At 36.0% G+C, this 15,184-nt stretch overlaps 1 long non-coding RNA gene across 1 annotated transcript in view; it reads right to left on the bottom strand.

Annotated features, from left to right (window-relative positions):
- Nucleotides 1–5,224: 5,224 nt before the first annotated feature.
- LOC140328917 (uncharacterized) overlaps nt 5,225–15,184 on the bottom strand; it is an 84,315-nt gene continuing 74,355 nt past the window's right edge. Inside the window, exon 4 of the long non-coding RNA XR_011920366.1 lies at nt 5,225–5,248. This is a non-coding gene — a long non-coding RNA (uncharacterized lncRNA). The remainder of the gene's footprint in view (nt 5,249–15,184) is intronic.

The following is a 15,184-nucleotide window of genomic DNA, read 5'->3' as shown; positions in this document are numbered from 1 at the left end:
AACAAAAGAAAAGAAGTGTTAACCCTGTGGTATTTTAAAATTACCATAAGAACTTCCGCTATTAGACATCAAATACATCCATAATGCAAAGCCTCTCCTGCCTCTCACAGATATTGAACATATGGAATTATTAAGGTGACTTCTGCAAAGAAGCCTTACATAAACATGTAGTTATAGATTTTCTTCAGGAAGGTGATACAAATTAAAGTTTTAACTGTTTATCTCTCATGGTGACCATTATCTGAAAATGCAGAAAATGATAAGTTAAACATGTCACAGCTAATACAGTACAGAAGCAATGCAATTATTCCAATGGTGGCACTTGTTCTTATGTCAACTATGCAAAAGTTGGATATTTGTCACATTGGAAATGCAAAAGTTGGAAATTTTCTGTTACTTCCAGTTGGGTCTAAAAAAACCCAACTGGAAAAAGTTGGGAAGAAAATCTATTTAACAGGACACAGCATAAAAAAAGAAAAGAAAATGTGATTTATTCCTCTGCTACTCTATTTAATAGTAGATGGACTAGTAAATCAACATGTATTAAAACTATGTCATCATTATTAACAGAACCATGTAAATTTCATTCTCCTTTTAACAGTCTGTCACTTTATATATTGCATATTGTACATGTAATTTTTAAATTTGCTCAGTCATATTTTAAAGTTGCTCCCTGAGTTTCCTCCATTACCACCCACTACCATCATGGCTGGCATTACAAAATATATCTACCTGAATGCCTGCTTTACGCATCTAAAGACATGGACACATTGCGCTAATTTGCCTTCTCCTTTTGTTTACAGGAAATGGGGTGTACCTATCACCCCCTGCAAGGTATGGAGATTTACAATTGGCGGTCCTAATTTGAACCTCTCAAAATCCAGAAGTGACATCAGCATAAAGGGACAGTAGGGAACCATCCGGCACAGCCACATATGCATCTTTGAATTCCTTGCACGGAGAAACAGCAACAGCAGAGGATCTGCATAGCAGATCCAGGTACTTACAAGTATATTTCCCTATAAGAATTCAAATGTTCAGAATATGTTACAGGCAGGTAATAAAGCTCTCCAAGTGTGAAGAGGATGACTATCATGGGAGAACCTGGGTAATATACCAAACCTTGAAAATTATTTGCTATTAGTTAGCAAATGTTTCAATCTTGGACTAGATCCATTTAAAGTTTACTGGGTCACCTAGGTTCTCCCATAATGGTCTATTTACTCCAGTCTTGGAAAGACTTATGAATCAGACCCACTGCGTGCCGAAATGAAAAGGTACTACCTTCAGGAGCCTGACTTGCCAAGATCAAAGGGGATTTTATTGTCAGTTTTTGCCATAATTTTTATTATAGAGGAGTATAGGGGCTTGAGAATGAAAAATGTAAAAATGCACCTGGCTGACATGCTATGTCAATGGGCATGTGTTGTTTAGGCTAATTGTTAAACTTGCTAAGTTGGAAAGCACTGGGACACACCGGGTGAGATAAATACCATCAGCAGTGGACATTACTGAGATGGTAAGATGTTGGACCCTCATTGTGAGACAAAAAAGTTAAGCTAAGCTGAGAAGTACATGAGTTTCTATAGCTGAGAAGGGGCATTAAGGGTTTTACTTTGCTTGGATAGGAATTATGATGCTAACTTGCTGATAAGTTTGGGGATGTATGACATCAAGGAAGAAGTATAGGAGCATTTCTAACCTAAATTACAGTACAGTGTATACCTTTCTGTGCCAACATTTATCCAATGTATTGTTATAGTAAACTTTTTTTACGATTTGGTCAATTGTCGACCCGAAGTAACCCATTTTGTAAGATCAGTAAGTTGGGTGTCTTTGTAGCCCTTACAAATAGATGTTCCTTGAATGAATAAAATAAAAGGACATTTTTCTTTAAAGCAGAACTCCAGAAAGTTATTTATTTTCCAGTTTTGGGTAAATATGTGTTGACATTTTGTTAGATATAATTCATTGGGAACACAAAGCCATCACACATAAAAGAGCCTGTAACCCTTTCCTGCTGTATTCAAGCATGGCCAGAATCTGTTGAATGGCTTTTGTGATGCATAGAAAAGATTCAGTGTTGAGGGTATTCCTGGCAACAGAAGCTTTGGCTGACTGTACATCTGTTATATACATGTACTGGGATTACAATGCTGTCATTACATAATAAAGTGCCATGTTCCACTTATCTTTCTCTAGGCATATTGTATTTTGAATTATTAGCAGATGTACAGCAACTGCACAGAATGTAACTCCCAGCTGGGTTATAAATGCCTCATGCAAATGTGTTCATCTGGTTTATAAATCAATGTTTTATTTATAGATGTAATCTTGTTAGGCAGACAAACGCTGTTAAAATAAAAGAGATAATAATCAAACTTGAACTTTCATCCCCCAAAGGAAGACACTTTTATAATTATAATTAATCCACAGCAATGCCAATATCGCTTTTATTTTCATATTAAACAATTAAAGTCACAAACATTGCTACATTGTTGGACAAAGTGACACACGGAAATGCAGCTCTTAGTCACTAGCTACTAGTTCTGCCAATTTTACATGTGATTTTTTTTTTTCTTTTTCCACTGACAGTTTTTAGGTTATGGGATTGTCACATAGAAAATCCATGACATTAAGGCACTGAGACGTTTTTGCCTTGATTATTTTTCCTCTTTTGCAGAGACAAATAGCTGGAACAATATCATAGGGTGACCTAATTCTTTCAATGATTTGTGAACAACACAGTAAGTCATAGGTGTGAGACATGGTGACATAAGTCAGGAGACACCTGATTAGTTGTCCTCAAAACAAATCTTTACTGTTCTATTCTCTTATACAACACAAACAAAACATATTGAATATGATCTGTCCTCCGGTTCTTGTTGCTTTTATGATTAGAGACATCAATAAACTTGCTTTGTAAAACATAACCCACTTAACATTCTTTGTCATATAGCTCTTTCCTAAATGTGTTTCAGACCTAGACTATATTCTTATAGAGTAGAAAATATATTTCTATATTTCTGCAAGAGAGCAAAGTACCAAGAGATATATTATTCCCACATGAATATGTTGCATAGTCCGCGCACAGGCTGCCAGGTAAAGCAGATCCATGCTGCCTCTCTCAGCAAGACATGTTCCCATTCAGGATGATGTTCAGGTGTCCGATTTTTCTTCTGGGGTTTCAGCTGGAGATTCTCCTGAAGGTTCTCCTCCTCCTGCACCGTCATCTAATCAAGAAAAGTAATGTAATTAGTAATTAGGTATTTTATTAAACATTTCAAGTTCACAGTTAATGTGTAAATATGAATTATAGGTCCATTGCGTCTTTATTTTGTGTAAATCAAGGACATGAATCATATTAAGTAGACTTCAAGGTGCCAGTGCTGGGGATAAAGATTATAGCTGTAGTGGCAATAATAATATACCCATATTATATCTGCTGTCCTATGAGGCCTTAGCCTAAAAGCAGTTTTGAGATTTTGGACTGCATTAGGTATACAGGGTTAGTTTCATTCCATAGTAGAAGCTCAGGGGCAAAAACTCTGCGCTGCTAAGACACCTAAACAAATGTTTCTTACCAAATAGGGAGGGGGGGGGTTGTGACTAAATGTGAGTCTGAGGTCTGACTTAAGTCCTTCTATACTGAAAACTTCACAGTTTACATTCCCTAATTCTCCTTTCTAATTGGTCAGTCCTCCTACCCCAGGCCCCATATTGGTCACATGCTATGAATATTTTTAAAGCTCTGTTCACGATGGAACTGAAGTAGAGAATAGGCATTCTACATCATTACTGACATATACGTGTGTCAGGTACATACAATTTTTATATCCAGCTTAGCTCTTATGGAAAGAGTAAATATCAGTGCTAAACAGGTACTAGTCTTTTACTTTCAATGCATTCCTTTTTTAAGTGTTTTTTTATTGTAGCTATAGGGGGCACTTTTTTCATGTAGGGACATTAGCAAAGGGATGTAAGTAATCGATGATTGAAATCCTATAATATACTGAAGACATGAAAAAGAGGATGGTCATAGATCTTAAACATGCTAAAGCAGTTACTGAAGCCCGAGGGCATGCCTGAGGAGACAGATAAAGACTAGAGACACATGAGACTACTAGATAATCATAAATTTATGATTCCCTAGAAAATGATGTGTTGTGTTGTTTTCCGCTGTTTTCATGCCGCAGGTCAGCTGTGGTGTCTTTTGAGGTCTCTTCGGACTGGCAATCTCACTCTGCACATGCACAAGATCAGAAGCTGGGTAATTGGCTTGTGTTAAATACCCCCTGATAATGCAGTATTAGATCTGGTGCATGATATCAGACACTAACTTGTATTGAATACCACAGCCTCTTGGGATATGTGACAAAAAGGCCAACAAACGTTGGGCACGCAAAAGGGTAAAAAGTAAACACAATTTTTCTTATATGGAAAGGTTGGTTTAACAACTAAAAAACAGGCCAAAATATTTTCCTTCATTGGCCTGAACAAAACCTAGGTAGGGGTAGTATGGACTATTCTTTGAAGAAGGACCAAGCCATTGCACGATGCTCCAGGGATTTAAAAAATATTTTTTTGACATATATTTCGTTACTAGTTGTTGCACAATGCCTTATACAGGAGGGATCTGATTTCACAGACTTCAAAGAATATCTAAGGTTAAGACTTTTGTTTTGTTTTATTTTGACTAGGCTAGGGATAAATACATTTCTGGAATACATACCATGCAACCATGTTTTATCACAGCATTCTGCAGTTGGATCACATCTCTATTCAAATCAATGGAAGCTGGCAGCTGCTTAGGGGTGACCAGAAGCTACATGTTACATCCAGGAATCACACTGTAAACTATAGCAATATGAATGCAATATTGAGCAAAAGCATGCACAAAATATTTCTGCACTGCTCCCAAATGTTTCAATGGGAGCAATCGGGAGTGAAGTTACACCTGTGATAAATGTACTTTGGTTTAACAAACCTTTAAATTGAACCTCATTTCCTATCTCCAGTTAAAATTTCTTCCTACAACCATGGCCTTTATATCTTTACTGTAACTAAGAAATTACCTTGGGACACAGAGAGCTCTGCTAATTTCTGTGGTAGATCAGAAGCTTCTGCCCCGGCTGGAGAACCCAAAATGTCAGGTAAGGCATTGCGGCGACCTGATCTTCCTGATGCTGCAAAATCTGTGACCCCAGGCTCCACATCAGTCATTTCTGGCCTCTCTTCATAGCAACATCTAAAAAAGACACAAAAAAGTCAGACTGCTGCCAGATGTAACAAAATATTGTAATATAAAAGTAATAAGCATTGATGAGCTGTTTGGGTTTGTCATAAATACCAGGAAGTAATTGGATGACATTTGATGTAATAAAGCCCTATGTATTATAAATAATTGACAAGTTTTCCTGTTGATGAAATACCCTAAAATATCTCTTTATCCCAGTACTTTGTATCTCCTTCAGGCCTTCACTAATACAATGGCCCTGATTTATTAACATTCTACAAGGCTGGAGAGAATACACTTTCATCAGTGATGCTGGGTGATCCAGCAAACCTGCAATGGATCTGGTCCAGGATTGAAAACATTTGCTAACAAATAGCTAATAACTTTTAGGAAATCCATTCCAGGTTTGCTGGATTACCCAGCTTCACTGATGAAAGTGTATTCTCTCAAGCCATGGAGACCTTTAACAAATCAGGCCCTTTATGTTGACATGCACTTGCTTCAGTGAGGTTTGCATGTCACTGATCATGGCAACATAAAACTCATATAGCAGACTGACAACACAACATAACTGGGAGATAGGAGTGTTGTCACTCTACAACAGTGCATAAGTGTATACACATGGACCTTAATAGTAGGATTATCAGGTATGTTAAGGGAATTTCCATATTTAAAGCTCAGATGATATTAGGTGAATGGTGTACAAAGTCTTGGGCCTTGGATGCTTATGGAGGCCACAAATCCTAGCATTTCTGAAGGGAAAAGAACACTGAGAAAAGGTAATTATCCCTATTTAGCATTATATAGTTGCATGTTTAAAACTGAAGGTTAGTCAGCACTTGACCCTGTCACGTGTAAGGGGACTGCAAAATATAAATTTTCAGGAGCAATGAGGAGGAGGCAAGGCTGACAAAATCTCTCTACTACTCTTATAGGTCAGTACAGTTGCTTATTTCTAGTGCCATACATAGGTCTTATACTCTGCAGGCAAGCTGTACTACGCTGTTCCTTTAACTAAAATTAGCACTACACTGTTCCTTTAACTAAAATCAGCACAACCCTTGCTCCTGTGTTAGCAATGGACTCAAACCTCTTAGGGCAAACCTATAACTTGTTCCATACTTCCTCCTTCATTATTCAGTTCCTCACTAAACTTTGTTATCAGTTCTACCCTGACACTGCTGACAGCACAATAACTCACATGCCTCAGTTCAGTTCTTTGTGTTGTGTCTGTGTTTACTCATTTACTGCTTTGTGCACCAATGAGAGTAAGTTTAGCAGAAGTCTTTGTGAAATAAACACCATGACATTTAACAGCACTGCATCCCATACAGACCTTAGGAAATACTCACACCTGAGGCCAAATGATTAGCAGGGCAAAAGCAAATTGCTAACAAGGGAAGGACCAAGAAAGAATAAGTGGGTAGGAGCTGGTTCAATAATCCTTGCAGTCCATCAGACAAGAAATAATTTGGGTTCAAGATACCTGCTGATACCTACTAATATTTGTTGTGTGAAAGTTACTGTGTGCAGAGGAATGGGAATAATGTTGTTCAGCATGGGAGACGACTATGTATAAGTGTGCAAGAAAAAAGTTAAAGATGGAGTTCAGTTAAAAATGTTGCGGGCAAAAAACAGGCTTTTCTCCTCAAACTGTGTCTTCTTTCTAAAGAAAATTACTGTAACACTTTAAACATTTTGTTGCTGTTGTTTTGATGCACCTGATGTAAACTGAAAGCGTATTTGGGCTTTTATAATGCTAAAAATGATTCACGAAGAATCGTTACGTTAACATGTTAAAGAATATATGAGATTTTAGTGACTGGGTTTTGATCTATTTACATGTCCATATGCAATATTGTGTAACCTTTACAACAATAACACTTTAGATATATAGGTACATAGTATTGTCAAGATAAAAATACATTGTTAGGAGCTTATGTCCAGAATTATACACAGGGCTACCACGCAAACATCCTAAGCAGTTCATGGATGCAGTTTCATGTGTTGACATATAGGAACTGTATCTGTGAGCATTTGTGTAGACAAACAGTATACACATTTACCTATGAAGACATTTGCTGAGAGAGACATTTGGCTGCCTAGATACCAGGTGAAAGTTTCAGAAATAGCCAATGAATAGCTGACACTATTTCAGAGGATGTATGCTACCTAGGGGACCCAGCATGAGTCATGTAACTTGCCCGTGCACTGCTTGTTGTAGCTTACTGACATTTGTTTTCTGTGTAGAAATACAACTCGGATGTTATCAGAATAATCCGATGACCATTATATTATCGAAGTGTCAAATAGTCTGCATGCTTCTGAATGCAAACAGAAACTTCTATTGAATATAGGATCTAATACATTAAAATTAGATTGACATTGGAGCAAATAGAGCTAGGTAAGACAAGTTCTCAATATACAAAATAACATGCAAACCTCAATACTAAATGTATACTCAAGACACATAAGGCCTGATTTATTTAATTTTTTTATAAAAAATTGTAGATACACATAATAAAAATGAAAAACAGAAAACTTGGATTATATGTAAAAACACAACTTGATTCATAAATCACAAAAAAAGCCCAAAAAAATGATACTCAGGTTCCCCTAACCAATAACTAGGACGATATAGCTTTGCGTTTATGGAGTTATTAATTAAGCAGGTGAGTATTGTTTCCTACTATAGCATCTTTATTTTAAAAAATCAGCTTTTTCAGCAGATTTTTTTTTTAATTTTTAATAACATTTTACCAACATATATATACTTTTCATGAACTGATCCTAGAGGAATATAACTGATCCTTTAGTGGTATCCTGATAAGATAATGGTCAGGGATGATCATGGGTCAGCATTGGTCAGGCACTGATCATTGTTTCCTTTCTTATGGAATTTTAAACCCTGATCCACTTGTAATCTGCAATCAGAAGGGATGGGACCCCGGTATTTCAAATGATTTTCACTGATTTTTTTATTATATATATATATATATATATATATATATTTTTTTTTTATCTAAATATTTTTTTTTATCTAAATATTTTGTCATTTCATTATTATATCTATCTGTCCTTATACAATTTCATTTTACGTGTATGCCTCTGTGTTATCTCTGCCATTTATACCAAGCATTATTCATATTAGCTGTCACATATATCAGTGACATAACAGGAAGCAAATAGGTAAAATCAATTATTGAGTTTGTTAATGCACTTACAACGTGCAAAGTCAATACAAATTTTCACCCTTAGGCACTTGCTGCTCGGGGAGGAAAGAAAAAATAGATGAGGGATACAGAACTCTTTGGAAATCGAGTTAGGGATAACCAACTGCACCTTTATTTAGGAACACAATGACCTGGTGCAATACAGCAAAGTTTTACTGTACTAAAGAATCACAGTTTCCCTATAAGCATGTTATGTTATAACTTTTTATTTTTAGTGAAAATGTATTATATGCTGTGATATTTGAGGATGAATTGATACACAATGCCTTAAGCTACAAAGTAAGTTTGTTTGAAATTAATTCACTACATGTTAGAAAAATTGTAAATACTTATTGACTATGGGCTGACCACAAGCTCACTTGATGCAAAAAAAAACTTATTATTTAGTAATCGGTAAAAAAAACAAATACTTTTGTTTATTTAAAAGGACTTTGCAAGTGTATACACTTTTTGTAGAAGCTTTTAATGATGTTTGTGTTGCTTTTGGGGACATTGACTCCTTTATCTAACCAAGTGAGGGGATATTGTCATCAAAGCAATAGGTAAGAAAGAATCATGAAGTCAGGACCACTGTTTTTGTTGGGTCTGTATGACAAGAAGTGAAGGGATATGGAGTGTAGAGACAGCAAATATTGACCTGATAGGGGTTTTAACCCTTCCCTATGCTGACAAAAGACACAAAAAATGTATTTGTATTTTATCAAGTTGGGGACTTGGTAAGAATATTTATTTACATATAAAGAACAAATAATAAATACAGAATACAGTAACAGCATTGAATCTACCTGGGGTTTTCTTTACAATCACATTCAACTAAATAGGGAGAAATTAGGAGAACCACCCCAGTCCCCAATTCTTGTAGACGTTAGAAACTGGGAATCAATTTGATAAAGCATTATTCCTCAAGCATAATAAAAATGTGTAAAAGGTTAAAAAAAATTCCAAAAGTGTATAAATCAACTAAAGTCATCCTAACATAACAGCAGTTTTTCAATCAAAAGAGCCAAACAGGTTTATAGACCTTGCCCCTGAGATCTGTCAGCTGGCTCAACAACAAAACCACCAACGTTATTTCCAATAATTCATTCAAAAGCAAGAAAAAGACTCAGCACTATGGTTTCTTTTTTTCCTTACTTTTTGTCTTCCACTTATTCTATTCATTCAGTCATTTTTTTTGTTTTTTAACCTTAAGCACAAATGAATCATAGCTCTATGCTTGCAGTACATGACTTGATTATAATGGTTCTGAATATAGAAATCACAAATGCTAGATGAGAAATAGGAGCAAGGACTTTGTTTAACGGCAGGTAAATGTAAGACCAGAAAGTACCCGAGGCAGCTGTCTAACCATATCTTATCGGTCAACAGGATGATTAATTCCTTAACAAAACATCTTTAACCTTTAAGTCTGCTTTGCCTTCTGCTTTCTCTTTACGTGAGGCTATGTTGAATATCTACAAAAGAAAATCACCATTATTTGGCTGCAGTTGGTAGACTGCAATACATGTGTACAGTGATTACATCAAGGAACGCACAGTTACTTAAAAAAATTGGGGTCAAGAATGGGGTCTGGTCAAAGTAATGCAGTAATAGTAAGTCTGCTTATCATTCCCTCTCCCATCTGAAGACATCACAGGAAGACTGGCATTATTGTGTATAGCAAACTCCTTACAAGAAGAGACTGATGAAGCTAGGACACATCATAGGACTTTTAAAATTTGAAATGTCCTCTCATTTCCTGTTTTATCTTTATAGCAGGGTACAGACAACAAAAAAACTGGTAGGGGTTTCAACCCTTTCTTTCTTACTAAAACTTTGGAAAACATATATTTATTTACTGAGATGCATTTTTTATTTGTAGAGGCCCAACAATTCAAATAGATTTATTGAGAAATTAACTGATACATATCCTGGATATACTAAGGAAAATGGTTTAAAAGAGGAAGAAAAGGAGTTCTCTTTCCTAATGTTTAATCTTTGTCATTACATTTGTGTAAAAAAAAAATGATCCATTAGTGTTCATGAAATTACAGTACACTAAAAAAAACAAAAAAAAAAGCTAGTCTCCCAACTCCCTATTGCTTCTTTGCAATGGTAATGCAGCAAAACACAAAATACTTTACTTGACTTACTTAAAGACTGGATAATTCTTCAATGTCTTGGTTTGGGGAGGGTTACTGGATATTTATAGGATCCACAGCAAAAAGATTATATGCTAACCATTTACAACAGAAAACCCAAGCTCAGTTGAAAAAACAAAGCAGAGGAAATTCAATGGGCAATTTTGTGTAGATGATTGCTTTTAATATAAAAAGGGAGAAAGAATGGAAGCGAATGAGCCATTCTTATACTTTAAAGTATTAATATGCTTTACCAAACCCTAATCAAATTATCAATGTTTAGATGTCTTGGCACAGAAAATCTATTAATGGAAAGTTAGAAATGGATAGAACAGCGTGTGGGGAAACTTTGTTGCATGCTTTCTTATTTGGAAATGTCAGTGTTTACTTGAGATAAATGAAAAATAAACCATTAAGTCAAAGTACTTGAGGCATTATTTTTATGAATGATGCTTTAGTTGAACATGGAAATGTTCTGTCCAAGTGTAACTACAAACCCCTAGCAAAAACCGATATACTGGTGATTGAGTAGTACATGTGCACTGGCAATATTGTAGGATAATAAAAATATAATTTACAGTTAGCTCCATAAATAAAACTTTTTTCTAATTATGGTTCTGTACATTACCACAATTAATTTTAAATGAAACAATTCAGATGCAGTTGAACTGCAGACTTTCAGCTTTAATTCAATGGGTTGAACAAAAAGATTGCATAAAATGTGAGGAACTAAAGCCTTTTTTTTACACAATCACTTCATTTCCGGGGATCAATAGTAATTGGACAATTGACTCACAGGCTATTTCATGGGGGGGGGGTGCTTCTATGTGGACGATTTTACTGTGAACAGACAACATGCGGTCAAAGGAGCTCTCCATGCAGGTGAAACAAGCCATCCTTAAGGTGCAATATTAGGAGTGGTAAAATCCACAGCTTGGTACATCATGAGAAAGAAACAAAGCACTGGTGAACTCAGCAACGCCAAAAGACCTGGACGTCCACTGAAAACAACAGTGGTGGATGATCGCATATTCATTTCCATGGTGAAGAAAAACCCCTTCCCAACAGCCAACCAAGTGAACAACACTCTCCAGGAAGTAGGCGTATCGATATCCAAGTCTACCATAAAGAGAAGACTGCATGAAAGTAAATACAGAGGGCACTGCAAGGTGCAAGCCACTCATAAGCCTCAAGAATAGAAAGGCTAGATTGGACTTTGCTAAAAAAAAACATCTAAAAAAAGCCAGTGCAGTTCTGGAAAAACATTCTTTGGACTAATGAAACCAAGATCAACCTTTACCAGAATGATGGCAAGAAAAAAGTATGGAGAAGGCGTGGAACAGCTCATGATCCAAAGCATACCACATCATTTGTAAAACATGGCGGAGGCAGTGTGATGGCTTGGGCGTGCATGGCTGCCATGGCACTGGGACACTAGTGTTTATCCATCATGTGACACAGGACAGAAGCAGCCAAATGAATTCTGAGGTGTTCAGAGACATACTGTCTGCTCAAATCCAGCTAAATGCAGTCACATTGATTGGGAGGCGTTTCATAATACAGATGGACAATGACCCAAAACATACAGCCAAAGCAACCCAGGAGTTTATTAAAGCCAAGAAGTGGAATATTCTTGAATGGCCAAGTCAGTCCCCTGATCTGAACCCAATTGAGCATGTATTTCACTTGTTGAAGACTAAACTTCGGACAGAAAGGCCCACAAACAAACAGCATCTGAAAGCCGCTGCAGTAAAGGCCTGGCAGAACATTAAAAAGGAGGAATCCCAGCATCTGGTGATGTCCATGAGTTCAAGACTACCGGATGTCATTGCCAGCAAAGGGTTTTCAACCAAGTATTAGAAATGATTTTATTTTCAGCTTTTTAATTTGTCCAATTACTTTTGAGCCCCTGAAATGAAGTGATTGTGTATAGAAAAGGCTTTAGTTCCTCACATTTTATGCAATCTTTTTGTTCAACCCACTGAATTAAAGCTGAAAGTCTGCAGTTCAACTGCATCTGAGTTGTTTCATTTAAAATTAATTGTAGTAATGTACAGAATCAAAATTAAATCAAAAAAAGTTGTCTGTCCAAATATTTATGGACCTAACTGTAGATCCATATTTCTCTTTTACTTCCGTCTACTTAATGGTTGTCAAAAAGAACAGAAAGTAAAGACCACTTTATTTTCTGGCTATTTGTAAAGCCATCACATAGAAAAGGATATGAGGGAAATGAAGAAATAATAATAAAAAGGTAAATATCCCTAATAGAAAGTAATTAAAGTGTATTTGTTGACTTTGTGCCCATGAGAAGAGTTCTCTTTAATCATCATTAGATGCAGGTTTCAGATTTTTGTTTACTGCGGATATCTGTTGCAACAATGAATTACTATTATGGTGGATTAAGTTTTGGTGCCAAGAACCCAGCACTGGTAGGATTCATCGGAGGGCTTTTGGTGCTGATAAGATATTGTTCTATTAACTTCAACATAGCAGTCAGGCTAGCATTTACCCCTTATCCAAAACTCCAACATCTGAAACTCAATGTAACCCCAAAGATATAACTTTCACCTAAACACTTAATCCTAAAGTCTTTTTATTTAATATTGGAAAGGTTATTAAAGATTTGGAACCCGTCAGACTTTTATTGCTGTGAGTGTCCTAGATGGAGTGATACATCCTGTCTATAAGTAAGGAAGTAGCTTGAGATGCAGGGCTTTGTGTCGGTGCATGAAGTATCATTATGTCAGGATGTCTAAACATTTACTCCTCTCACTTTACTATAGCACAATCAAGAACATTTTACAAGGGGTTGGGTATCTGATAGCATGCCAGTAAGATTGTTTTGTTTTGGAGCTGTTGGAGGAGGATAGAGAGGTGGATAGGTTGGATGGGAATGGCATGAAGGTAGGTGGTAGACAGCAGAGGAAAGGGAAGTAGACCACATACTTTATATTTATAAATTAACCTACAGAGAAAAGCAGTGCTGTATCCATAAGTCTTAAACAAACAATTGTCACTGGAAATTATTATTAGTGATCATCTGGAGGCAGCCGGAATGAATGAGCACTGTACAAAGAATACTGTTCTCTACTATGGAGAGGAGAAACTTGGTGACAACAAACCAAGGTCATGGGACCTGTACTTCAAGTGTCAGGTATAGAGATGTGTTTTGCAAAACAGGTCAGATGCTACCTAAATTATAGTAATTTTATATCCATTTATTTATTTTTACCTTTACAAGATTTTTTGTTGTTTCTTTTACTTTTGTTACTTCTGCTTTAAGTTTATTATTAGCAGAGGGCACATTTACAAAACCTTGACCTTGGGACAAATGTTAATGTTTTCTAGGGCAGATGGCAATTTACTAGCACAGTTACCCACAATAGCTTTGTAATTATTATGAAAATGAGCCCTAATGAATGAATAATAATTTACCAATCCTACAGCAATCTCCTAATACATTTCAGGGGTTTTCTAGTACAATTCAACATATAAAACATTTTGTTATACATATCACAGACTCGGGATGCACCTTTCCTAGTGTTCAGAGTCCAATTATTGTTTAGTAAAAAAAAAAACTTTGATGTAATGTGATCTTTCTTTGTGCTCAGGAAAACAGGAACATTGCTCGTAAGTATGAGCCCAACCCTAATATAAAAGGCCCTATCATTTTACTATTCACAATACAAATATGTACACAGGGATCATTTTTTCATAGTTTTTCATTTTTTCCCATATCACAAATGAAAATGAACACAGGAATAATAAACTAATAAAATGTATTATCTCATAGCTTTCCTTTAATAAATTAAACAAGGGTGCAACTTGCAGACTTACATCTAAACTCAGACACTTAAATTTCTTCTTCTTTTATAAAAGAATGCAGTGGCTCCGTACTTCACAAGGTTGGGGGAAACAGACCCCTACTTCCAGACTCCTCTTTAATCTGTTAGGACAAGCCTTTATCCTATTTGTAGAGCCCTGCCTTTTCAGGCACTTCCTAATGTAATACAACAAATTATGCTCAAGCATGGTCCACTGTTGTCAAGATCAGGAAACCAGTTCAGAGCAATAATTTGTAGCAATGTTTTGATGGTGGGTGTGCAAGTAAATAGGAAGTGGCTGAAAAAGGCTTGGGGAATCAGAAGCATTGGGATACAAGAAATGATAAACCAAGAAGTTAATCAGCATTATATGATAAAAAATGCCAACTGTGATATACAAACCTTCAGAAAAAGAATGAAGCACCTATCTTATACCCATGTCCACATTCTAAACAAGTCAAGGACATCACAGAGTATTCCAAAAAAATTAGCAATGTGAGAAAGAACAGGCATAGATGTCTTACCACCCAACAGGGAGCTCTGCTTTTATTTGTCAGCCTTAGGAAGGAATGAACACACTGAAGCACTCCTTGTTATATATATATATATATATATATATATATATATATACACCGTATATGTACATATATACACACAAACTGTGCACTATTGCAGCAATGGTAATGAAAATCCTAAAAGGATGTTTATTTAGGTCTAGAGAACAAGTAAAAAGGACTTAAAGCGTACCTTAATTCACAATTTTCACTT

Source organism: Pyxicephalus adspersus, chromosome 4 (assembly GCF_032062135.1).
Source record: "Pyxicephalus adspersus chromosome 4, UCB_Pads_2.0, whole genome shotgun sequence".
Taxonomy (NCBI): domain Eukaryota; kingdom Metazoa; phylum Chordata; class Amphibia; order Anura; family Pyxicephalidae; genus Pyxicephalus; species Pyxicephalus adspersus.
The sequence above is the reverse complement of the archived record's forward strand: the minus strand, read 5'-3'. Positions and strand labels throughout refer to the sequence as shown.